The sequence below is a fragment of the Odocoileus virginianus genome, chromosome 9 (assembly GCF_023699985.2).
Source record: "Odocoileus virginianus isolate 20LAN1187 ecotype Illinois chromosome 9, Ovbor_1.2, whole genome shotgun sequence".
Lineage (NCBI taxonomy): Eukaryota > Metazoa > Chordata > Mammalia > Artiodactyla > Cervidae > Odocoileus > Odocoileus virginianus.
This window is the reverse complement of record NC_069682.1, coordinates 56913811-56938960: the sequence shown is the minus strand read 5'-3', so window position 1 is coordinate 56938960 and position 25150 is coordinate 56913811. Positions and strand designations below refer to the sequence as shown.

Genomic DNA, 25150 nt, shown 5'->3' with positions numbered 1-25150 from the left:
GGGGTTTGTTGGCTCCCTCACTCCTGGGCTAAGGCGATGTGATGATCTCTTCCGCTTCCTTCACCAAAGGGGCCTGGCCAGCAGGAAGGAGCCTGGCCCCAACCCTCTGTGGACCCAGCCAGCTTTGTTTCAAAGAGAGGCTTTTTCCCAGATTTATTAATTGTGATATCACCATTTGCAGAGCCAGTTCTGCCCTTGAAGTACTTCCAGTTGAATTAGAAAAGATGTTACGAACATGACAAAGAGATCTTGAGAAAACCAACAATAAATGCTAAATGTAAAATAAGAGCAATACGTCACAGAAAAGCTGAATTTTGTGCTGGGACTTACTGCAGATACAGGGAAAAAAGGGGCTGGTGCTCCACATGACCTCAGTTGTGCAGACTGGGATGGACTCTCAAGGAGGGAGAGACCCATAGGAGTGGCAGTCTGTTTTGGAGTGTGTCTGGAAGGGTCACTTATTAGGTAATAAAGACATAAAGGTCAGCTGAAGCCAGACTTGTAGGAGAGTCTGAGGCCCTCTTCAGCAGTCCTGGTATCCCAATAGATGAGTTATTGCCAGGTGTGGATGCCCATCCTGGCCACCTGTTGGTCCACTGGTTCCCAGGTAGCAATGCCAGCATCTGGAATGAGAGCCAGGACCTGATAGCACAGGATTGAGTGTGGGGTCCTTGTCAGTGTAGCCCTTGGCCATCGCAGGTGCATTCATTCATTTGTTGGTTCAGCAGATGTTTATTGAGCACCAGTATATGCCAGACGTGTGCTAAGGGCCAGGGATGCTGTGATGAATAGGACAGTCAAGGACGCTGCTTTCACAGAACTATTATATTAGCTGGGAAGCCAGCTGCCCCAAGAAACAAATAAGATGATTTCAGATGAAAATGGGACTGAGTAATGCAGTCTCAGGGAATCTAGGGAAGCGACATTAGATGAGGAGGTCAGTAAGGCCTCTCTGAGAAGGTGACTTTTGACCAGAGTGTAGATGAAGGAGAAAGCCAGCCTGAGAAGATCTGAAGCGAAGATTGTGCAAACCGAAAATCAAGGCAGGTTAAACTTGGCTTGTCCAGGCTTTGGGCCCACATATATGTTCGGCTCTCACACTGGTGGGCCCAGTGTGGGCATTGCTTTCCCTTTGTGGTATTGATATTTCACTCCGACCCGAAGGGAATAATGGCGATCACCATTTACTCAGCACCTTTTCCCAATCAGGCACTCTGTGTCCATTGTCTTGTTTATTCTCCTACCCGGCCTGTGTGATGAGTGGGCTCTTAGCCCGTTTCTTTTCCATGAGGAAGTTGAGGTTGAGAGAGATGAAGTTCGATGCCCAGGGTCCTGCAGCTTGGACATGGTGGAACCTGGGTTCAGCTCCAGCATGGTCTGGCTCCAAACCCAGGCTTCTTTCTACGGCTCCACCCTCGAATAAGTGAAGCATTGTTAGTTCGGGATGTGCAGAAAGCTGCTGAGCAAAAGGAGAGTTAGGGCAGTATCTCGGCATGATGGTCTTGAAGGACACCTACTATCCTGTCACCTGCGAGGACTCTTTTTGCTCAACTGCAGGAAGATGCCTCCAGAGCCTGGGGTTACTGTTGGCCTTTGCCAGAGGCATGTTCGGGCTTAGCCAGCTGAGTAGCCTCCAGTTTCCTGCTTTTACCATCTCAGCTGCTGGTCAGGAGGTTTGGGAAGGTGACATCATCTAGCTGAATCAGCTGCTGCTTCTAGACACATTAACGGGAACTGAAAGTCATTGCCTCTTCCTTCTCCACAAGTCTCTTCAGAACAAGACTGGGTACAGACATTCCACCTGTCTGCAGGGTGTTAACTGAAACAGTGCTCCCCGCTTTTAAAGAGTTGCAAGATGCATTTTTTTGGACAAAAGTGTCCTCAAGGCTTCTCAAGCTAAAGGAACTGTGCCCTCGAGGTGTAGGATTCACAGGGGGGCCCCTCTCCTCCACCTTCATTTAGCCCTGTGACTTTGACAGGAACTCCTGACCCTTCTCGTCTCCTTTGCCCAAGTCCAAGGCTCAGGTCCAATGCTATAGGATGGGCAGACAAATGTTATTTGTGGACTTTGACCTTAAGGCATTTAACATCAGGTCAAGGGGACAAAAGACAGCTGATATTTTAGAGCAGAGCATCCACCACACTATGATCTATTGGATATCTTCCATTGACCCAGTGACTGAAAAGGAAGAAAATAGAGAAAAAGAAAAATAATAAAAAGATGGCTCAGTGGCAGGGGAGTAGGACAATGCGCTTACTTGTTCTGTGACTTTGCCTCTCTCAGCATCACTGTTCTCATGTGTAAAATGGAAGTCACCAGGATATGTGACTCCTTTGATCATTGGAATATTGCATAACACAGGTACAGCGTTCAGCAGTGCACTTAGCACCCGGGGAGTACTCAGTGAATGGTAGCTCTGTAGACAGGTCCTCAAAAGAAGCCATTGAGCAAGTTTGGGAACTGGGCTTTGGAGTCTGGCTAGGCTAGGATGGATGCTGGCTGGAAGCAGACGGCTGTAGAATCTTGACAGGTGACTTTACCTCCTAGCGCCTCCGTTTACTTCTCTGTAAAACTTGGGTACTGCTAGAACCTGCTTCACTAAGACTGTTGAGGGGGTTAATGAGGTGCTTTATTCATAAGGGAAACTGCTGAGGAAGGCCCCAGCATGTGCTGTCACTGGTTCTCATTTGGCAGCAGAACTTAGCCTGATTAAAGGCCGGCAATGGGAGATGAGAGGGCAGAGCTATTGCTCATTGCCTCTCCCACCTGGACAGCTCTACAGCCGCCTCCCTGCTTCTGCCCTTGTGTCCCCCCGCCCCCATCTATTATCCAAATAGCCACCACCATCCTTCTAAAGTAGAGATCAGATCTTGTCATTCTTCCATTCACAACCCTCCATTCTGAACCGATGAGTAACTTCATTCATGAGAATAAAAACCACCATGTATATAGTGCAGGGACGGCCCCCTGGACACATTCCTAACCAGAAGTAGCTCTTTCCCAGCTCCGGTGTCCCAGTGTGTATGTGCATGTGTGCAGGCACCAGCAGATGACACAGCGGTGATGCTCTGCACCCAGCACATTTCGTAATAGGGAAGGACACTGACCACTGCCTTGGGGTACCAGAGGTCATCTTGGCTGAGAAAACTAAGGACACTTAGGCCTTCCTCCCTTCTGAGTCTGAGTCATTTCCTGAGAGATGTTGGTCATTCATTCATTTGTTCATTAATAACTATTTTTGAGTGGCTGCCATGTGTTAGGCATTGAGTAATAGGTTGGGCATATGGTATTAAACAAACCAAAGTCCCTGTATTCACTATATGAGCAAGAGTGGGAGCATGAGGCCAGGGAGAAGCTGGGCAGGTGATGAGGGTGGTTTGTACGAGGTGGAGGCGTAGTCAAAGTGGTGAGCTGTGGTCAATGTGTCAGTATAATTTGAAAGTCAGGTCTGCTGGATCTGCTAATAATTGGATAAGGGGTGTGTGAGAGAGAAAAAAGTCTGGGTTTTTGGCCTGAGCAACTGGAAGGAGATTGCTGCCGTTTATTGAGGAGGCGAAGATGTCATCATGGCCAGTAGTTTCTTGCGAGGGCTGCCTGCATTGCATGCAAGGCCTTGTTTGTTTATTATTTGACATTTGGGCAAGTGTTTACGTTTACCAAACCTGTACTTGGCATATAGTAGGGTCTCAGTAAGTGCTCTGATCATTATTATTGTGGAAGACAGGGAATCCCATGATCAAGCAGGCATCAGCTCCCACCCCACCTCCACCACCCTCTCAAGGAGCCCACCCTCCAAAAGACAGCTCAGACACCATCTGTCCAGCACAGAAAAGCCACAGGGAGACAGCTTTGGGGGGGGGTGGGGGCGCATTAGAGAGATGAGCCCGTCCCAAGAAACCTAATCTCATTCTCAGCAGGTGCTAATCCCAGCAGCCTCCGGTGATATCTGAGCCCAGCCCACCCAGTTCCTTGCCCACCCCCACCCTGAGTCCCAGACCCTCGTCCCCTCCTCACCAACTCTGAACTGCCACCAGCATACTTTCTTACCAGATGGAGGGACTCCTAAAGGAGGAGGCAGCTACCATCCCTCCAGCTGGGCACAGTTCTTTACATGGACAGGTCATCAAGGGCTTCAGGTGCCACCTGTCTGGAGACCGCCCCCCCCAACACACACAGGTGCCAGTTCCTGGGCGTGGTGCTTGATCCAGGCAGATCTAGGCTGGAGCCAGCTGGAGCCAGGGACTCCCACTGTGCCCCAGCTGCTGCCTGCCCCCCCCCCCCCCCCGCCCCCCGCAGGCCAGAAACAGGCTTAACTCTTTGGACACCACACATGTAGCCAGAGTGAGTGGTTGCAGTTCTGACTCCAAGTATTGCACTGTTTCAACATACCTTTTTCTTTTTTAAAAAAGAAATTTATCATAAATACAACAGACAGTATCTTATGCATGTATAAAGTTTTAGTAGGAAAATGATCACCTGTAAACTAGTAACCGAGTTTAAGAAATCAAACTTTTATGAATACCTCAGAAGCCCCCTTTGTGCCCCTTCAGTTACAGTCACACCCTGCCCATTCTCCTGAGATATGTGTTTACCATTCCCTTGCCTTTTTTTAAAGTTTTAATGTGTGTGTATGTGTGTGCGTGCTTCTGTATGCTTTTAAATTTCATTTAAGGGGGCTTCGTTGGTGGTGTAGTGGTTAAGATTCCGCATTTCACTGCAGCGGCTGAAGGTTCAATCCCTGGTCAGGGAACTAAGATCCCGCATGCTGTGTGTTGCAGCCAAATAGAAAAAAATTTTGAAAAAAAAAATTTTTTTTCATTTAAATGTCATACTGTGTGTATTCATCTGCAGTTTACTTTTTTCATTCAATATTATGAGAACCGCCAATGTTATGTGTATAGCTGTAGTTCATTTATTTTCATATCCCTTTGTATGATTGTGTCTCAAATTATGTATCCATTCTATAGTCAGTGGTTATTCGGGTTGTTCCCTTGTTTTTGTGATTTCAAACAGTGTGATTTTGAACAACATCTGTGTGTGTCTTCCCCTCACATGCACGTGTTCAAGCATCTCTCTTGGACAGTGGTTCCTACCCCTTAGCTGCTCGTCAGAGCCAACTGGAGGGCTTGTTAAACCACAGATTGCTGGACTCCACCCCTACAGTGTTTCTGTCTGTCTGGTCTGGGGCCCTGAGAATTTGCATTTCTAACAAGTTCCCAAAAGATGCTGCTGCTGCGGGTCTCGGGACCACACTGGGAAACATTGCTCTAAGGTATATACTCAGGAGTGGAATTGCTTGATGGAAGGTAATGCCCAAATGTTTCCGTATGTGTTTGTAAGAATTTATGCTGCAAGCAGCAGCATATGAGTTTCCATTGCTTTACATCTTAATAATACTTGATTCAGTCAGACTTGAAAATTTTTATATAGCTGGTGGGTGTGAGATGGTATCTTGGGGTTTTAATTTGCATTTCTCAGATTTCAGGTGGAGTAGAGAATCTTTCCTTACATCTATTGACCTTTCATGTTTCCTCTTTTGTAAAGTATCTATACAATTCTTTGCTGTTTTCTGTTGATAGGCCTTTTTCTTATGGATTTATAGGCATTCTCTGCGTATTCTGAACATTAATCTTTTGTCTGCATATATTTTGAATGTAGGCTCTCAGTTTTGCATTTTGCCTTTTCACCTTATATGTGATATCTTTTGATGACTGAAATTTCTTTTTTTTTTTTTAAGTCTATTGTGTTTGTTACAACACTGCTTCTGTTTTGTGTTTTGGTTTGGTTTTTTGGCCCAGAGGCATGTGGGGTCTTAGCTCCCTGACCAGAGATTGAACCTCTACCCTCTGGACTGGAAGATGAAATCTAATCACTGGACCATCAGGGAAGCCCCTAAAATGTCTTAATTTTAGTGTAGTTAAATCTCTTCTTCCATGATTTACACATTTTGTGTTATGTTGAAGAAATTCTTCCTTAATCTGTAGTCCTAAAGACAGTTGTATTTTCTCCTTAAAGTTTTAAAGTTTTGCCTTTCACATTTAAGTCTTTAATAGATCTAGAATTGACTTTCATGTCATCTTAGTATTTTTGTTGGTGGAATACCTTTATTTCAATAGGCTTTAAACATCTATAAATCTGAATTATTTATAACTTGAGTTGTACCTAGAGCTTATTATATACACTGCATTAATATTTCATGTTGAACAAAGGTGCCCTCTTTGGGAGTTTTGATCACATTTAAAACCCTTCCATGACTTCTGTTGGCTTTCTTAAAATTTCAGATACGATAATGGTAATTGCAGTTATGGAATTTTTTTTCCTTTTTTAGAAGCACATATTAAACTATCTCTCCAATTTGCTTCAGAATAATACAGGGGTAAGGGAGGGTGGATTTTCCAGGGGCGCTAGTGGTAAAGAACTTACCTACCAATTTAGGAGATACGGACAGATTTGATCCCTGAGTTGGGAAAATCCTCTGGAGGAGGGCATGGCAACCCACTCCAGTATTTCTTGCCTGGAGAATGTCATGGACTGAGGAGCCTGGCAGGCTACAGTCCGTGGAGTCACAGAGGTGGACACAACTGAAACAACTTGGCATGCATGCGTGCAAGGGAGAGTGGAAACACATGAAATCAGATTGGTATGAAGTTGATAATTGTTGAAGCTGAGTGGTGGTGGTTCATTTGATCATTCTGTCTACTTTTGTACGTGTTTAAGTATTCTCATAATCAAAAGTTAAAAATATCTAAGGACTATTTCCGGGGTTACTTATGAAGTAAAGCATCTTTTCCTACATTTTATCAGCCATGTATATTTCTTCCAGAACCAGTTGGGTCTCCATTTACTTCTAGAAGTCCCTGATAGAGTGTTTTTTTTACCATGCAGGCAGATTGTTAAGGAAAACAGGAGGAGAAGGAGTGGTTGGGGGCTTAGGAGAAGAAAGGTGGGAGGAGGGGGGGTGGGTTTCAGGCCTGCTTGCCAGCCCTTCCCTTAGAGCCTGACTGCCCACATTCCTCCAGAACTAGGTCCCCGCTTTTTCCTTTTTTCTCCTGAGACTATCAGGGATAATTTTTACTTTAACTGGAACCTTCTTTCCCTGTTATTCTACCTGGACAGACTTAACCTAGAGGACAGAGAAACTTCATCATGGCTCCTGGTCCTTTCCTGGGGCCAAAGGGTCAGCGATGGGGGCAGCTCCAGTGTAGCTGGTCATACAGTGGTGGTGCTATTTTGGTGTCACGGGACGCAAATACCAGAATTGTCTTTTTTTCTGATAGTTTGATAACTGGCCACGGGGTCTGTCTTTGGGCAGTCCCAACTGTTTCTTATGGGAGAGTTCATTTCTCTCTCTTTCTCTCTTCTGTCCTCTCTCAAACCACCCTGCCCTTAACTTTTTATTAGTTTTCTTGGAATAGATAATGTATTCATGGGGTTCAAATTTTGAAAGGAACAAATGTCTCCTTCCCACTTTTTTCTCCTAGCTACCCAGTTCCCTTCCTGGGAGAGTGGACTCTGTAGACATAAGCAATCACATATATTTCTCCTGATATACACACAGTTATGTGCTATAAATACTGTTTGGTACCTTGATTTTCCCACTTAACAGTGGCTCTCAGAGATCATACCATATCAGTCCATCAAGAACTTTCTCATTCTTAATAGCTTCAGTGTATTCCATACACAGTACTGTCATTCACTGAACCAGTTCCTAGTGGTAGGCATTTGGGAGGCAGTTTTTTAGCCCCATTAGGGCTGCTCACTGAACAGCCCTCTATATTTGTCGTTTGGCCCACATGTGACTACAGGGTGTCTGTGGAGGATAAATCCCTCGAAGTGCAGTTGCAGGGTCAAAGGGTGTGTGCTCTTGTGATTTTGATAGACATCACCAACGTGGGCCAATAGCAGCAGTGCCAGCTCACAGGAGCATCTTACTCCCTGCACCCTCCCACCAGGGCAGTCAGGGGCTTGATTCAGCATACTTACTGAATGCTTTCCCATGCCAGGCTCTAGATACAAAGATCACACTTTCGTGTATCAAGTGAAATTGTTACTATGTGCCAGACCCAGTAATACAGCCAGCCAACAAGGAACATTTTTAGATGAGAAAATTAAAGCTCAGGAAGATTTAATAGTATACTATGGTCAGTGACCCAAGCTATTAGGTTGGTGCAAATGTAATTGCGGTTTCAGACCATGAATTTTAAATCCTTCTAACTAGGCTCAAACACGTCTTTATTAGTCAAAATAGGAACCCTTAAAATCAACACATTTTTGTCAACGAGAAATAACTTTGTTTATTCCTGTAGCGTAAAAATCCATGCTTTAGAATCAATGAACTCTTAGAAAGCGTTTTTGCCTCCTGCTGGTTGTGGAAGTGTTTTCCCTGCAAAAAGTTGTCAAGATGCTTGAAGAAGTGGTAGTTGGTTGGTGAGAGGTCAGGTGAATATGACAGATGAGGCAAAACATCATAGCCCAATTCATTCAACCTTTGAAGCATGGTTGTGCAGCGTGCAGTTGGGAGTTGTGGAAAAGAATTGGGCTCTTTCTGTTGACCAGTGCTGGCTGCAGTTGCAATTTTGGTGCATCTCATTGACTTTCTGAGCATACTTCTCAGATGTAATAATGGTTTCACTGGAATTCAGAAAGCTGTAGTGGATCAGACCGGCAGCAGAACATCAGTGACCATGACCATTTTTGGTGCAAGTTTGGCTTTGGGAAGTGCTTTGGAGCTTTTTCTCAGTCCAAGCACTGAGCTAGTCATTTTCAGTTATACAAAATCCACTTTTTGTCACACATCAAATCTGATTAAGAAACGGTTTGTTGTTGTTGTGTAGCATAAAAGAAGACAACACTTCAATGTGATGATTTTTTTGATTTGCAGTCAGCTGATGAGGAACCTGCTTATTGAGCTTTTTCACCTTTTCAATTTGCTTCAAATGTCAAACGTTTGTAGAATGGTCGATGTTTGAGTTCTTTGGCAACTTCTTGTGTAGTTATGAGAGGATCAGCTTCAGTGATGCTCTCAGTTATCATTGTCAACTTCCGATGGTTGGGCACTGCGCTCATCATCAAGGCTCTCATCTCCTTTGCAAAACTTCTTGAAACACTACCGCACTGTACATTTGTTAGCAGTTCCTGGATCAAATGTGTTGTTGATGTTTCAAGTTGTCTCCGCTGCTTTACAATCCATTTTGAACTCAAATAAGAAATTGCTCAAACTGGCTTTTTGTCTAATATCATTTCCATAGTCTAAAATGAATATAAAATAAATAGCAAGTAATAAATAAGTCTTTAGTGGTGGTGGTGGTGGTGGTTTAGTCACTAAGTCATGTCCGACTCTTGCAACCCCATGGACTGTAGCCCACCAGGCTCCTCTGTCCATGGGATTCTCCAGGCAAGAATACTGGAGTGGGTTGCCATTTCCTTCTCTAATAAGTCATTAGCAAAAAAAATAAATAAATAAAGGGAGAAATGCACATTAAAATGATGTTTAACATAACCACATTTATTTAGAATGTATTCCAATGTTAAAAGATAAATTTCCATAATGCAAAAACCACAGTTACTTTTGCACCAACCTAATAGTAAGTTGCAGTGCTGGGATTCAAACACAGGTTTAAATTCTCTAACACTTGTGCTCTTAAATAACATGCTGACTGCCCCCCAGGGGGAATAGCACATGGTTTAAGAGTCTAATACAGATGAGGAATCAGACTCAGAGAGTAACTGACCTGAAGAACACACATCCAGGAAGCTGTGGAGTCCCCAGGGGGGACTCACATATGTCTGAGCTGAGGGTTTCTGGTCTGTTTTGAGCTGAGAGTTCTATAGTTTCCAGATCTAATCAGGATTCTGTCAAGAGAATTTTCTCCATCCAGAGCTCCAGCTACTATAGAGAGCCATAAGTCTTACTGATTCTTGGTGTGCAGTCTCTTGGCTGGCAGAGGGGCCCATTGACATAACCCATCTATGATGAATATACTAATGAAACATAGTTACTGACGTTTATTGAGTACCTGTTATGTGCAGGGTGCTGTAAAATGCACTGTGTTGTATTTTTAAACCCTGACAGTAATCCTGCTTGGGAAACATTCTGTCTCTATTGTCTAGATTAGTGAACTGAGAGTAAGACAGGTCAGATGCTAATAAGGACAGAATCCAAGTACAATCTAGTAGACTCAGATACACTCACTCTAGTGTCCATGGATATCCCTTGGCTCTCTGCCTCTTGCACTTCTCTGTATTGTTTGATGCCCTCTCAGATGGAGAATCTGGCTTCTCCACCTCACAGTGACTGCTTTAGAGGAGAGGGTCTACAGCTCCCTTTTACCTCATACTCTCCACCCCTGTCCCCACCATTCAGGACAGGGTGGCAAAGAGTGGGCTGCAGTGTGATGCCTGAGGATTGGTGAGTGGTCATTGGCGATGGTCTCCCACTGATGTTGCCTCAGAAAGACCCCTCTCCCAATCATATAACAGGTGCTCTTTGCACACCTGTGATGTGCTCACTGCTCTCATGGGAGAGAAGAGATGTATGAAATACAGGCGTACCTCTCAACAACTTAGGTCATGAGACTGTAGGTACCTATAAGTAAAGACGCTGAGACTCAGAGTTTAAGTGACCAGCCAGAGTGCACAGCAAGTTAGTGTCAGATTCAGGACTCTGAGCCCTTCCACGACCTCTCAGGGAGAGCCCTGTGGGCTCTGTCCTGGGTGGCCTGGAGACTCCAGGTAAACGTAGTCTGGAAGGATGGACAGATATGGCTAAGAAGAGAGAGGCTAAGGTGTTCAGGACAAAAGACTGAAAAGTGGAGCTGTTACACCCCTGAGATATTACAGCTGTGTCTACCGCTCTCCTTCATTCTCTGGGGAAATCCGGGCTTGGGTCACAACGTAATAGCATAGGGTCATTGACTAAATTTTTTCCAGTGCTGCTTTGCATCCATATAATACCTCACAGGGGCTTCCAGATGGCTCAGCGGTAAAGAATCCACCTGCCAATGCAAGAGATGCAGGTTCAATCCCTGGGCCAGGACAATCCCCAGGAGGAGGATATGGCAACCCACTTCAGTATTCTTGCCTGGAAAATTCCATGGACAGAGGAGCCTGGCGGGCTATAGTCCAAAGGGTCACAATGAGTCAGACACGACTGAGCAACTGAGTGCACATGCATTATCTCACTGCCGGGAGGTGTAGAGGAGGTCTTCCTCTCAACCATGAAGGGAACTGAGGTCTTCTGACTCCAAATCCCAAGTCCTTTCCACCATCCATGCCACCTCCACATTTCTGTAGTCAGAGAACACAAGCTTTGCAGTCAGATATAAGGGGGTTAGAGGGGGGTTCTAACACCCTCCTTCTGTTTTGTGTCTCTACAGTCTTATGATTTGCAGGTTGAGGCCATTGCAGGTGAAGAACATGCCCTTTAGGAGGCAGGTGTATGCTAAGGGGTCAATGACATAGGGAGGCACAATAATACCAGAGTTCCTGTGGTGCTTTTTTCAACCCACTTTCAAGTCTTTGATTTACATGTGAAAAAAGTGATGTGCCTCCAGAGTTAGACTGACTTGCCCAGGACTACACAGTGAGTTAATAAATTGCAACACTGGGTTAGAACTCTGGTCTCTTGTCACCAAAGAGAGCTTACTTTTTTCTTACACAATGCTGCTCCCCTACCATAATGGGGGTGGGGTGCAATCCTGCCAGAGGAAGGCCTCGCCGATTGGATCAAAGCACTTTGGAGCTGAAGAGAGAGCCTTAGAGATCCTCTGGTTCCTCCTCCACACTTGACAGATGAGAAGAGCGAGGCCAGGGTGCTTAACTGACTTGTCCACAGCCAGACAGGTCTGCCCACCACAGAGCAGTAATAAACCCAGCATCCTGCCGCTGATTTCTTTTCTTTTCACACTACCTTGCAAAACTGGATTCCAAATTGCTTTTTTTCTATGCAAACCTAAAGCCTCCATCCAAATGCCAACAGTTTACAATTAGAACAACTGTTTAGTTTGGGCAGTTTTTTCCCAAATAGAATTTCATTCTCATTTTCTCTTTCTCTCTGAGTTCTTATTAAGGGTGATATACTAGAAGGGGGAGCAGGGGGAGCTTCAGTAGATGACCTTGGTAGAAAAAAGGTAAAAATTTGATAGATTCTCTGAAAGCTAAGGAGGTCCTCAAAGCCAGGAAATAATTCAGAGGCCAGCCCTAGCCTGTCCCAGCCAGCTTACCACTTGTCCCACCCCGCTCACAACAGGCCTTCAAAAGGCCCAGCCTTCCCTTGGCAGCTGCAATGGGTGAACACCAACGGAAATCCCTGGTATTTTTCTTTGCATGACCAACCATGGAGATGTAGGTCAGGCGTTGCTGGCCTGGCAGTTATAACAGCTCTCGACCTCCCCCCTGCACCTGCAGCCATGTGTGCTCAGCCCTGTGGGGGTGGGAAAAGAATGTTCCTCTATAAACAGGGGTCTGATCCTCAAGGGCCCAGGTAGATGGAGCTGGCTAGGACTTAGGAGGGTGCTGGAAGAGACCATCTGGATGTGGGGACTAGGAGGGTGTCCCTGTCTCTTTGCCCGCTAATGTCTAAAGCCTGCTGCAGTTAGTAGTGGCAGGGTTGGCTGCGCTCTGCTCAGGGCAGCTCGGTGTCATCATCGCTGTTGGAGGAGACTGGGAAGGTCTCGTCTGCCCCCTGGGCTCAGTTGGGCCCCTAGGCCTGCACCCGAACCCCCACGCCTGTCTGGTGTTTACGGGATTGAAGCTACCACCCTTTGGGACATAGCCTGTTTTCCTTTCTGCTCTCAGCTGTCTGGTCTCCATGGACCTTGCCTACAGGTTTATGCATGCCCGTCCCCCACGGTGCGGCCCCACGAGCCTCCTCCAGCTTGGCCTTTGTTCTCTTCAGCAGAGCTGCCAGTTCTGTGCCTGTCCAAGGGGTGAGCTTTCCTGGCCCCTCAGATAGGCTCTATTGGTCCATCCTAGCTGTGCCCATCCCAAGATTCAGTCTCTTCACCTGCACTCTGGAGGGCAGGGCTGTGGTTCCAAGCCAGGGAAAGGACACCTGTGTGGCTGCTCTGAACTGGCCTCTAATTGACTGGCTGATTTCTTCCTGAGCTTTCTCCACCAGAGACCTCATGTATCTCCTTTATAAAGATGTGGGACCAGGATCGGTACCAAGTATCTTCAAGATAACTTACAGATGATATGCAAATAAACATTAAAAAATTTTAATAGTGTTTATATTTTATGTTGATTTTCATTTGTGGCAAATTATATTCGTTTTCTGTTTATATCAATAATAATATGTTGCCTTTTCATTCCAGTTTTTCATTTAGCAAATACTTACTGAGTGTCTACCTATGCCAGGCACCATTCTAACTACTGGGGAGATCTGCCTTCATGGAGTTTACATTCAGAAGAAACAGGGAATGGTGGTTGGGATGGAAAGTGGCTAGGTAACACTTGGTATTTGTTTGTTTTAATAAAGAGTGATTGGGAAAGGCTTCTCTGAGGAGGAGCCACGCGAGCAGAGATCTGCGTGACCTGAGGGAGTAAACCATATGACAGTCTGTGGTAAGAACATTCTAGACGGAGGGAACAGGTGCAGAAGCCCCAAGGTGAGAAGGGTGTGCTTGGCATGCTTGAGGAAGAGCAGAGATGAGTGTGGCTAGAACAGAGTGCACGAAGCAGGGCGGTGTCAGCTGTGGTGAGACACGGTGGCTCCTCGAGTGAGGTGGGAGGGACAGGCAGGGGAGTGTTTTGAGCAGGCAGGTTCGGATCCTACTGCTTTTAGAGGACTCTTCTGCTGGCTCCGGTGTGAGCGACCAGAGAGGGAAGTAAGAAACGGAGAGGTCAGGAAGGATGTGGTTGTAACAACACAGGCAGAAAATGATGTTGGTTCGGACAGTGGGGGTGGTAAGAAGTGGTGGAATTCTGGATAAATTTTGAATATATATTCAGAGGAATTTGCTGACAGATCAGAGCTATAGAGGACTTAAGAATGACTACAAGGTGTTCCACGCTTCCGTACCTGGACAGATGAAACTGCTGTCATTCAGTAAAAGGAGGAAAGATGCAGAAAGAACAAGCTGGGGAGTAGGTTAAGAATTTTCCGTACATCTAAGTGTTTAAAAAGTGAGTCAAACCTGTGGACACAGCGGGGGAAGGAGAGGGTGGGACGAATGGAGAGAGTAGCATGGAAACAAATACACCACTGTATGTAAAATAGATAGGCAGTGGGAATTTGCTATATGACTCAGGATCTCAAACCAGTACTGTGTGACCACTTAGCGAGGTGGGAGGGAGGTTCAAGAAGGAGGGGACATATGTATAAAGACCTATGGCCGATTCATGTTGATATATGGCAGAAACCAACACAATATTGTAAAGCAATTATCTCCATTTAAAAAAAGTTTAAAAAGAGTGAACTCTGATGAAAATAAAAATAAAAAGTAAGTCAATTGATAGGAAAATGTTCATAATAACCATGACACATAAATAACTCAAACAGTGTTGGCTGAAATTGTGGATTGTGGATAGAGGGGGCCAGACGTGTCTCTGCTTCCTTCCAGCCCTGAAATTCTACTTTGGTGATTTCAGATATTGAAGTCTGCCATTCATGAAGAATGGGAACTTGAGACTCAGCCTAGAATGTAATGGATGCAAAAGGAAAGCCGGGAGAGGAATCCCTTGGGCCAGGCTTCTTTTGTTAATTTGGAAGGATGTGGAACGTTCTTGTACACATCCTGGCCTCCTAGTGTTGCCTCATTCACTCACTCACTGAGCACTTTCTGCCTTGCAGGCCCTAGACACACACAGCACAGCTCTAATGCCCCATCCCTCCCCTTATCAATAAAGCTATGCCCACCCCTCGCTGGATCTGGCTACTTCATGATCCTGCATGTGCCTGGAGGTCAGGTGAACAAACGGCTTCGACAGCAGAAGTGGTTTTATCTCTTTTTTCCTCCCACAGGGTTCACATAGTTATTAAGCTGAGAAAAAAATCCTCAAAGGCCTTTTACCCTGCCTATTGTAGATGAGGAACAGGGCCAGAGAAGCAAGCAACTCTCATGGTCCATATCCAATCTATTAGGAAATCCCTTCAGCTTTACTGTTAAGAAATAAATTCTGAATCTGACTGCTTTTCTCCTGGCACCATTCTGGCTAAGCCACCCTCATGTTCTTCCCAGGTGGCTGCATCAGGTCGTCACCAGTCCCTTACCCCTGCAGATCTCCACCCAGCAACCAGAGGACCTTTGTTAAAATCAAAGTCAGATCATGTCTTTTCCCTGCTCAAAACCCTGTAGTGTTCACTCAAAGGACAGGATCAAGTCTTTAAATGGCCTTCAAGGCCCTGCACATTCTGACCCTTGTCACTGCCAGACCCCACGCTGTCATTCTCCCTTCATTCACTCAGCTTCACCCACACTGCCATCTTCCCTGTTGTTGGAGTGCCCCAAGTGTGTTGCTGCCTCGGGGCCTGGCCCTTGCTCTTCCCCTGCCTTTCCTCAGATCCTTGCAGTGCCTGTTTTCTCACTTCATTCAGGACTCTGATCAAATGTCACCTCGTAAGGAAGCTTTCCCTGACCAGGGTTTTAATTCTGCCCTCTTCAGTGTTTCTTTTTAACCCCTTCTCTCATTTATTTTTCTTTTTAGCACTTAACCACCGTCTGACATTTGTTTATTTCCTATCTCATCCCATTAAATTATAAACTTACGCAGGTAGGAATTTTCTTCTAATTTAGCTGCTGTTTTATCTCTAGCATTTAATATGGTGCCTGGCATTTAGTGGGCTCTTAATAAAGATTTGTGGAATGAATGAGTGTCCAGAGCTAAGCAGGGAATCCTCCTACAGCCCCACAGGTCAACCCACAAAGGGGTCATGGTCTATCTTGGAACTCAGCTAACAGCTCCACCAAAGCTACTAGGCATGACTTTTGTTTCCAAGATAAATGACCAGATGGAGGTCTCTTCAAGGACTGACTTTGCAGAGCCTGGGTTAGGAGACGATAGGGAAGCACAGAGCAGCCATCTGCATACTTTTCTTTCCACCAAGAAACCCAGGGGGCTACCAAGGAACATGCCTCTGCCCTGGCCTCAAAATGGTCTCTGATCCAAGGCTCAAGATCCTCAGCAAGTGGAGAAGGATATGGCAACCCACTCCAGTACTCTTGCCTGGAAAATTCCATGGACAGAGGAGCCTGGTAGGCTACAGTCCGTGGGGTCGCAGAGTCGGACACGACTGAGTGACTTCACTTTCGCTAGATCACAGTATCCATAAAAATAAATTCAAAATAAAGATCTAAATATTAAAAAAAAAAAAAAAGATCCTCAGCAAGTAGTGGGCATTGGGTGGGTGAGAGGGGAAGGAAGGAAGAGCTTAGTCACATCCTTCTGCATATGTCCTATTGCACTGGCAGACTTAACGTGCTGTGGAGTCAGACACCCTCACTGGGTAACCAGATCTCAAAGTTTCCTCACCTCTCTGAGTCTTAGTTTCCTCTTTGGTAAAATGGGGACAACACCTACTTGGAAGATTTTGAGAATTCAAGTAGAAGCTAAGTCAATATGAGCTGTGGGGTTTTTTTTTGTTGTTATTTGTTTGTAGCTGTAAGTAATGAGACTACAATATGAGAAGCACAAATGGGGCCATTCATTTTTAGCTATAAAAAACCAACAGCTAATGATTATTGAGCACTTTCTGTGGACCTTTTAATTCTTGCTGCTAAGGCTGTGATGGCAGTATTCTCACTTTGTAGATAGTACCCTGGGCTTGCAGAGATAAAGGATCTTGCTCCAGGTCCGGCAGTCACAGAGCTGGGGTTAGAACCCACACTGTTGGACTCCAGGAGTCAAGATGCCTTGCGAGGGGGAGTCCCTTTTACCTCCTCAGGTCCCTGTTTCCCATCTGTTCAGATTAGCAGTTGAACGTGCTGGTGGTGGTGGTCTTCTGCAGCTTGTTGGTGCTGTGGGCATCGGTTGTGAACAGCAAACCTCCAGGTGGCCCCTCCCTCAGTATCACGGCTACAGAATTCTCCAGCTTGCCTGACGCCAGTCTCGGGCATCTTGCTGTTCTGCAGCTTGAGGGGGCTGGTGGACTGCAATGAAGATGAAATGGGGAGGCTGCAGCCTTAGGGAGCCTTCAGCTCTGAGGTTTTTGGTTACAAGGCTGTATGTGAGGGGCTTCCCTGGTGGCTCAGATAGTAAAGAATCCGCTTGCAGTGTGGGAGACCTGGGTTTGATCCCTGGCTTGGGAAGATCCCCTGGAGAAGGGAATGGCTATCCACTCCAGTGTTCTTGCCTGGAGAATCCCATGGGTGGAGGAGTCCACGGGGTCGCAGAGTGTCGGACACGACTGAGCAACTTTCACACGCTGTATGTGAGAGCATTCATATGTGGTGGGGAGCAGGGAGGGGTTGCAGGGATTTGCTCCTATCCCCAAATCCTCCAGAGCTGTTGCCTTCTGCTGTGGAATTCCAAACATTTCCGATCAGATAAAGGTGGCTGAAAATACCCGGACTTGTCTGGACTAGTTGGAGGCGGTGCTGGGGTGAGGAGGTTGAGGCCACTGGGGCAGAGCCTGGCAAGGTCTGGCCCTCTGAGGAGCTGGCCCTGGTCACAGATATGCCCAATGCCCTTTGCCCTGGAATCTGCAGGTTGGACGGCAAGGCTCAGCGGGCTTTGAAGTGGAGGCAACAAGTCCTTCTACTCCAGAATGTTGCCTCTCACCTTCCACACTAAATGCCTGGCTCTTTTGAATACCCCTGAGAGAGAACACAGGTAGTCACTTATTTGCCCATGTGTGAGTTATTTTCATCTTCCTCACGCTGCAGCACTAATGAGAGCCCTTGGAGATGATCCCCTTCATTTTACAGACGAGGAAAGTCCCAGACTTTCCCAGCATCCGAAACAGCAGAATGGACTCACCCCCCCCAAGCAAGCCAGTGACCGCGCTGGGACACAAAACCCACACCTGCTGACGCTCAGCCCATTGCTCTTCACGGCATGCAGCCTTGATCAGTGCCGGAGTAGGGCGGCTCTGGGCAGAAAGGAGGAGGGAATGGCTGCTTTGGACCGTGGAGTACTTGGAGGCTTAGACCCCAGAAGGCAGCGGAGTTTTAGGAAGGGGGTTGGCCCCAGAGCTCAGACCTCTGTTCCTTATAGATTGCTATCCTAGTCCCTCCTTCCTGTTGTGTCAACACAGTGAAGAAGATGTCTTTTCCAGAACTTTCTCCTGAGCCTGGGAGAACTTGGTGTCTGGGGAGCCCCAGGTACCCTGCCCAAGTCACCTGGTATCTTGGGGCCTCCTCCTAGTTTTTGTAGGTGATGAAGGTGAGGCTTAAGAGAGAGGGAACTGGCCTTCTTTCCTTCTCACCTGTGAGCCTAGGGGACAGAACTCATGGTCAGAAATGAGCAGCTCAGCAAATGGGTGAGAGCGCTGAAGGAGACTTAGAGCAGGAGAGCAGAAAGCCTCCTTAAGGCCTGCAGGTTGAGACCTAAGAGATAAGTAGGAGAGAGCTCGGCATAGGGACCAACATGAGCAAAGATCCTGAGGCTGAACAGATTGTGGTGTGTGAGGAGTAAGCAACTTGGCCCTAGACAAAGCTGTGGAGACCCTGCAGACCATGGAGAAAGCTCTAAGACTCAAGCTGAGCCTTGCTCTAATAATAACAGTAATAATTACTTAAATTACTGCAAGTCTACTAGGTGTTACATACAGTTCTAAGTTCTTTATATGAATTACTATTAAATTTTCACAATGTTCTTGTGAAATAAGTACATCTTTTAATTCCCATATTATTAATGAGGTCCAAAGCTAAACATCTTAGTCTAATTGCAAGACTTATTGGGTCCCTGCCTGCTCTTTGCTGTAGGAGCCCACCTCGGTGGAGAAAAAGAAGATAACTTGTCACCATCCTTGGCCTCATCTAGATAGCACCGCTATTTTATAAATGAGGAAGCTGATACTCAGAGCAGCAGGACCTGGCTCAGGGCCTTAACCTTTCTCTGCTAGCTCGTGTTACCTTCTGTTAGCCCTTGGAAGAGTTGGAAGAGAGCAGCAGAGGAGAGAGAACTAGAACTGAGGCCAGCCAGGACAGGCAGTAGAGGGAAAAAGGCAGAAAGTTTTCCATTAGAGCTGATCAAAGGGAAAAGTTTTCCAAAAGAGCTGTTCAAAAATGAAATGATCCACACGGGACGAAGGGAGCCCCTTCTCACAAGTGTGTGTGTGTTGTTGTTTAGTCACCAAGTCTCATCTGACTCTTGGCGACCCCATGGACTGTAGCCCTCCAGGCCCCTCTGTCCATGGGGTTTCCCAGGCAAGAATGCTGGAGTCGGTTGCCATTCCCTTCTCCAGGACATCTTCCTGACCCAGGGATGGAACCCGTGTCTCCTGCATTGGCAGGCGGATTCTTTACTGCAAGTGTGTAAGCAGACAATGCCCTGTAGATAACACCATGGTTGTAGACCATCTGGAGTGAAACAGACCTACTGTGTGATCAGGACGCTCCAACTGACCTTTTGTTTATTTGTTTTCCTTTCAGTTTTATTGAAATGTATTTGACATACAGTACTGTAAAAGTTTAAGGTTTACAGCATAAAGATTTGATTTCCATACATCATGAAGTGATGGCCACAGTAAGTTTAGGGAGTATCTATCATCTCATATAGGGGGACTTCCCTGGTGGCTTAGACGGTAAAAGCGTCTGCTTACAATGTGGGAGACCCGGATTTGATCCCTGAGTCGGGAAGGTCCCCTGGAGAAGGAAATGGCAACCCACTCCAGTATTCATCTCATCATCATCTCATATAGGTACAAAATCAAGTAGAAAAAAATTTTTTTTTCTTATGAGAACTTAGGATTTATTTTCTTAAAAACTTTTATATATAACATAGAGTAGTGTTAATTATATCTATTATTTTGTACATTACATCCCTAGTATCAATTTATAACTGGAAGGTTCTACCTTTTGGCCACCTTCTTCCTCCCCTCTCCCCTCATCCCCCCAAACCCTGCCTCTGATAACCACAAATCTGATCTCTTTTTCTTTCTTTTTTAAAAAAATATTTATTTGGCTGCACTGGGGTATGCAGGATCTTTAGTTGTGGCATGTGGGATCTAATTCCCTGACCAGGGATTGAACCCGCCCCCCTCCCCGCAGCCCTCTGGTCCTCTACATTGGGAGCATGGAATCTTGGCCACTGGACTCCCAAGGAAGTCTCTATTTGATTTTTAAATATAATTGACCTACAACATTATGTTAGTTCCTGTTATATAGCATAGTGATTCAGTAATTCTATACAATGCAAACTGATCACCACAATATGTGTAGTTAAGATAAGTCACCATACCAAGATGTTATGTAATTATGGACTGTATTCCCCACACTGTACATTTCATACTCATGAAGACTCATATATTTTGCAACTGGAAGTTTATATCTCTTAATCTGTCTCACCTATTTCTTTCCTGTTCCTACCCCACTCCCTTTGTCAGACACCTATTTGTTCTCTGTATCTATACCTGGTTTTATTTTGTTTTGTTTTTCATTTGTTTTGGATTACAGTCCACATATAAGTGAAACCATACTGCATTTGTTTTTCTCTTTCTGACTTATTTCACTAAGCATAATACTCTCTAGGTCCCTCCATGTTGTCACAAATGGCAAGACTTCATCCTTTTTTAATGGCTAGTATTTAGTGCTGTGCATTTGTATCATATTTTCTTTATCCATTCATCTGTTGGTAGGCACTTAGGTTGCTTCCATATCTTGGCTGTTGCAAATAATGCTTCAGTGAACATAGGGGTGGGTTTATCTTTTCTAATTAGCGTGTTTGTTTTCTTCACATAAATATACAGAGAGTGATATTGCTAGCTTGTATGTGTGTGTGTGTGTGTGTGTGCGCGCGCGCGTGCGTGCTCAATCATGTCTGACTCTTTGTGACCCCGTGGACTATAGCCCACCAAGCTCCTCTGTCCATGGGATTTTACAGGTGGGAATACTGGAATGGGTTGCCAAGATCCCTTCTCTCAGGGATCTTCCTGACCCAGAGATCGAACTTGCATTCCCTGAATTAGCAGGCAGGCTGGATCATATAGTAGTTCTAGTTTTAATTTTCTAAGGAATCTCCATGCTGTTTACGTAATGGTTGCACCAATTTACATTCCCACCAATAGTACATGAGGATTCCCTTTTCTGCACATCCCCATCAGTGATTGTTATTTGTTGTCTTTTTGATAATAGCCATTCTGACAGGTATGAGGTGTTAGCCGATTGTGGATTTGATTTGCTTTTTCCTAGTGTTTCTTGATGTTGAGCATCTTTTCATGTACCTGTTGGCTGTCTGTGTATCCTTGGAAAAATATCTGTTCAGATCCTCTGCAATTCTTTGTATATGTTGGATATTAACCCATTATCAGCTATATCATTTGCAGATATCTTCTGCCATTCAGTAGGTGGCCTTTTAGCTTTGTTGATAGTTTGCTTCTCCATGCAAAAGCTTTTTAGTCTAATGTGGTCCCATTTGTTTATTTTTGCTTTTGTTTCTTTTGCCTCTGGAGGTGTATCCAAAAAATATCATATTACAAATCAAAGAACATACTGCCTGTGTTTTCTTTTAGGAATTTTATGGTTTTGGGTCTTACATTTAAGCCTTTAATCCATTTGAAATTTATCTTTGTGCACAGTGTGAGAGAATCATCCAGTTTGATTCTTTTGCATGTAGTTGTCCATGTAAGTGTGGGTTCATCTCTGGTCTCTCTGTTTCATTGATCTATATGTCTGTTTTTTCTGCTGGTACCAAACTGTTTTGATTACTGTAGCTTTGTAGTATAGTTTCAAATCAGAGAGCATGATACTTCCAGCTTTCTTCTTTTTTCCTCAAGATTATTTTGGCTATTGGAGGTCTTTTGTATTTCCATACAAATTTCATGATTATTTGTTCTAATTCTGTGGGAAATGCCATTAATATTTTGATAGGGATTGCACTGAATATATAGATTTGTACTCCATCTTTCTGAACCTCAACTGGGAAGGATGTTAGGGGTGTGCTTGAGCATCACATGGAAGGTTGGATGGGCAACTTTTAAGGTCACTTTTGAGTCCCTGATTCTGTTTCAAGGCTGAGCCTTGGTCCTTCTCACCCTGGACACTGGGAGAAGAATGAAAGGCTGTGGCCGTCTACTCATGAAAGATAGGAAGTTCGTACAGAAGCCTGCATACCCTGGAGCCCGGGAGCCACAACTGCTGAGCTTGCATGCTGCAACACCCGCAGCCCATGCACCTGGAGCCTGTGCTTCACAGCAGGAGAAGCCACTGCAGTAGGAATCCTGTGCACTGCAGCTAGAGAGTAGCCCCACTCTCTGCAAACTAGAGAAAGCCCACACACAGCAATGAAGACCCAGTGCAACCAAAAATAAAATAACTAAATAATAAATAAAAATACCTAGAAAAAAGTGAATAGGGAGTTAGTTACCAAAGATGAGATAAGGTTGAGATGAGGGGAGTTTTCAGATTTCCAGGGAATGCATGCATATGAGCAGGTAGCAGCTGCCCAGGAGCCATTAAGCCTTTGGGCTGTGGAGCCAGACTGCCTGGATTCAGATCCCTGCTCTGCCATTTGTGAACTGGATGGCCTTGGGAGGTCACGTGACCCCTCCGTGCCTGTTTCCTCATCTGTAACATGGTGAGTAATGATAGCACTTACTTCATGGGGTTCTCATGCGGATTCAGTGAATTTACATACACAACGAAGCTCTTAGCACCATGCCTGGTGCTTGGTAAGTGCTCAGTAAATCTCAGCCATCACTCCCTGGGAAGGAGATCGAGAGCCCCTAAATGAGCATCTGTGCCCCCAGTAAATGCTTTTCTGAATTACCTCTCTCTGCCTCCAAGACTGGTACCCTGCTTCTGAGCTGAGGAGGTGGAGAGCTTGTACTGCACTGCTGGGCCTGATAGCTTTCTCAATTCCCTAGCGGAGGTGTTATCTCCTCCCGGCACAACCACTTCCTTTTCTGAGAAATGAGCACATCTGTCAGGCTTAGCTTCTTAGAACTAATGGAGGGGGAGGAGGCGGGGGAGGAGAGGCTGGCAGCTGACAGGGGCAGACTTAAAGAAAGATTACCAAGAAGTTTGCTGTGAGGATGCCTCCAAATAGCCCCGACAGCCCAGATGGCTTGGGCTCCCCATGCCACCCTCTTCCACCATAACACCAAGGTCACTTTGCTTCACCAAGTGCTTTCATCCCCTTTTCCCATCATCACTGCCTGTGAGGTCAAAGCAGGAGAAACTGAGGTTCAGAAGTAGAGAGGCCCGCTGTGCCACCCACCAACTGGGCTGACTCAGCTGAGGTGTCAGCCCAGCTGTCTAGCCACCCATCTCTTTTTCCCTGCCCCATGGAGCCACCTCTCTGAGTTGCCTACATCCAGGCCTGTGGTCCCCAGGGTAGAGGAGAGAGGCTATGTTCCTCTCATTTTGCTGAAGCCCACACACAACCTCGTACCTCCAGCCCCCGCCCCCCGGGAAAGCCAAGGGAAGTGGATTCCAACCACAAACCTCACTTCTTCCGAGTCTGCGCCTGCAGCTCCCTGCCAAGAGAGTGATAAGGCCTCTTCGTTTGCCCCACTGCCTACTTGCCTGCCATCTCCGTGAGATCTCCTAACAAGGCCTCATATGTCTATTCCGCAGGCATTTGTCAGCCTCTCCTTCAGGGAAACTGAGTCCAAGAGCAGAAAGTGACTCATGGCCTGCCTGTGCAGGGCTTTGATGAGGCCGGGTAAGGTACATTCTTGATGTTCCTGGCACTTTCCCTGGGCTGCTAGGAGCCCCTTCCTCTTCTCCACCTACCTCTTTCCAGAAATAACCAAGTAGGAAGGAAGCAGTGGGCCTGGGCCCTCCAGAGTCACACTAGAGGAAGGAAGGGCCCGTCTGGCAGCGGTGCTTGTTCTCCACTAAAGCCAGGACGGAAGTGTTTCACTTTCTCTCCTGGCCTTCGTCACATCCTTTTCCTGTGGCACCCAGTTCCCCTCAGCTGGCTTGGGGCCAGAACTCATTCATTCAGCTGGTGCTTCAGGCCACCTTCCTCCTCCTGAAGGGACCCAGGTCTATAGGCCTGGCCCCAGAAAATGAACTGGCTCTTCAGTTACCCACTTGAGACAGGTCTCTCAGTATCTCTGAGCCTCAGCCTACCTGAGCTTAGAGTGAGGACCTCCTTCAGTAATAGTGCGTGCACCTGGCCCGTGATGGGGCCTTGAGAACAGTTGTCCTTTGTAAGTGAGCAGAGTACTGTGTAGAGGCTAGGAGCAAAGGCTCTGAGGCCAGACTGTTGGTGCAGGCAGCCCAGTCATGTCCCCAGACCACTGTGTGACCTTGGGCAAGTCACGGATTATCTGTGGGCCCTGGGTCCATCAGCTGTATGATGAGTTAACAGTAGAACCCACTGGCCCTCAGAGCGTAGAGACAGTTTAATGAACCAGTCCACAGAAAGGACCAAGGAGAGGGTCTTGCAAGGTAAGTGCTCTGGAAATGTCAGCTGCTGCTGCTGCCACTGAGGAGCCTAGTTCTCTGTGGGTGGAGACAGCAGGGACCCAAGATGGCAGGATTGGACCTCAGAATGAACAAGAGGCCGGAACTCAGACAAATCCCAGTCCTGCCACTTGCTGGACAGGGATTATGGGGAGCACTGAAGCTGCCATCTTGACATCTGTAGAAAGAGGCTCTGATAAATGTTCTGAGGGCTGACTGAACGTAGTCATTCATTTGTTCATCTCAGATGGATTCATTTAGAATGGCACCTGCTGTGTTCTAGGTACAGCACCAGCTTCTTGAGGTACAAGTGACAAAAACCACACACAGTCTAGTGGGGCATACAGGACCAAAAACACTCAGTGAATGTGACTGTGCATGTGCCCAGGGAATACGACCTCCTCAGAGTAAAGTGCTTTAGCTCAGTGCCTGGAGCAGGCAAAACATTCACTTGTGTGATATAAAGGTCAGCTGCCATCATAACAGATACTGTGTTTTGTTTTGTTTTGTTTTTCTTTTTGGCTGTACTGGGTCTTCGTTGCTTTTTCTTAGAATTTCTCTGTTTGTGGTGATCTGCGGCTGCTCTCTAGTTGCAGTGTGTGGGCTTCTCGTTGCGGAGTGTGGACTCCTGGGTCGC

General features: G+C 46.1%; 1 protein-coding gene and 1 long non-coding RNA gene across 7 annotated transcripts in view; one reads left to right on the top strand and one right to left on the bottom strand.

Annotated features, from left to right (window-relative positions):
• Positions 1–25150, top strand: part of BCL2L1 (BCL2 like 1) — a 50422-nt gene that overhangs the window by 18448 nt on the left and 6824 nt on the right. The window lies entirely within an intron of this gene.
• Positions 9486–23939, bottom strand: LOC139036744 (uncharacterized). The gene is made up of 2 exons (XR_011489594.1): positions 23836–23939; positions 9486–17088 (listed from the first exon to the last, which is right to left on the bottom strand). It is a non-coding gene; the product is annotated as an uncharacterized lncRNA (long non-coding RNA).